We start from the raw sequence: 1,526 nt of genomic DNA, 5'->3' as shown, positions 1-1,526 counted from the left end.
AAATATCATCCTGAGTGAGGTAACCCAATCACAAAAGAACATACATGGTATGCACTCACTGAGAAGTGGATATTAGCCCAGAAGTTTGGAATACCCAAAATACAATTCACAGACCACATGAAGCTCAAGAAGTAGGAAGACCACAGCATGGATACTTCAGTCCTTCTTAGAAGGGGGATCAAAATACTCATGAGAGGACATACAGAGACAAACTATGGAGCAGAAACTGAAGGAAAGGCCATCCAGTGACTGTCCCACCTAGGGATCCATCCCATATACAGTTACCCAACCCAGACACTATTGTAGGTGCCAACAAGTGCTTATTGACAGGAGCCTGATATAGCTGACTCCTGAGAGGCTCTGCCAGTGCCTGACTAATACAGAAGTGGAAGTTCACAGCCATCCATTGGACTGAGCAATAAATCCCCAATGGAGGAGCTAGAGAAAGAACCCAAGGAGCTGAAGGGGTCTGCAGCCCCATAGAAGGAACCACAATATGAACCAAGCAGTACCTCAAGAGCTCCCAGGGCGTAAACCACCAACTAAAGAGTACACATGGAGGGACCCATGGCTCCAGCCACATATGTAGCAGAGGATGGTTTTGTGGGACATTAGTCAGAGGAGAGGCCATTGGTCTTGTGCAGGCTTGATGCCCCAGTGTATGGGGAATGCCAGGACAGGGAAATGGGAGTGGTTGGGTTACTGAGCAGGGAGAGGGGGGATGGGATGGAGGGGCTTTCAGAGGGGATAAAATTTTCAATGTAAATAAAGAAAACATCTAAATAAAAAATAAAATAAATAAAAATCTTAAAATATTTTCCCAGTGGGTCTTGGCACTGTGGCACACGCCTATAATCTCAGAAGTAGGGGGGCAGAGTCATGAAGATGGGTTATTTGAGGTGAACATGGATAGTTATCTTTTGAGAGTAAAGCCAGTGTGAGCTACATAGTGAGATTCTGTTTCACAATGTTTCCACCACCAACTGGTTGAACTGATTTTGTCATCTAAAGCAATTACCTCGTTCTGTCTGTTTTCCAACCCTGAATCAATAAGGAAATCTTTTAGTCCAATATAAATTGAATCTGGTCTTCCATGACCACTCTTTCACATATCTCCTCTCTACTGTTCCCTATCTTCCAACCCCTTTTGCTATCCCCTCCCTCCACCCCCACAGTCTTCTCTATAGGCCATTGTTTCTCCCTTTCCACTTTAGCCTGTTTGAAAGATGTGTGATGTCCTCAAAAGAATGACAAACGTTTCATCCCGTAGAAAATAAACAAGAGACATCCAGTACATTCAACAACCAGCATGGCTTTTATTTTTACGGCCATGAGATTACATGTTGAAATCACATAGCGAATTTCTTCGTCCACGCTCTAGCCACTTTATCATATTTTTTCTTGTCCTTGTGGTACATATTCGCAATTTCAGGAACCAAAGGATGGTCTGGGTTTGGATCACACAACAGAGAACAGATCGATAAGAGAACCTTAGAAATTGTTAGTGCTGGTGACCATTCGGATCT

This window comes from Mastomys coucha, chromosome X (genome assembly GCF_008632895.1).
Source record: "Mastomys coucha isolate ucsf_1 chromosome X, UCSF_Mcou_1, whole genome shotgun sequence".
Classification (NCBI taxonomy): Eukaryota; Metazoa; Chordata; class Mammalia; order Rodentia; family Muridae; genus Mastomys; species Mastomys coucha.
The sequence above is the reverse complement of the archived record's forward strand: the minus strand, read 5'-3'. Positions refer to the sequence as shown.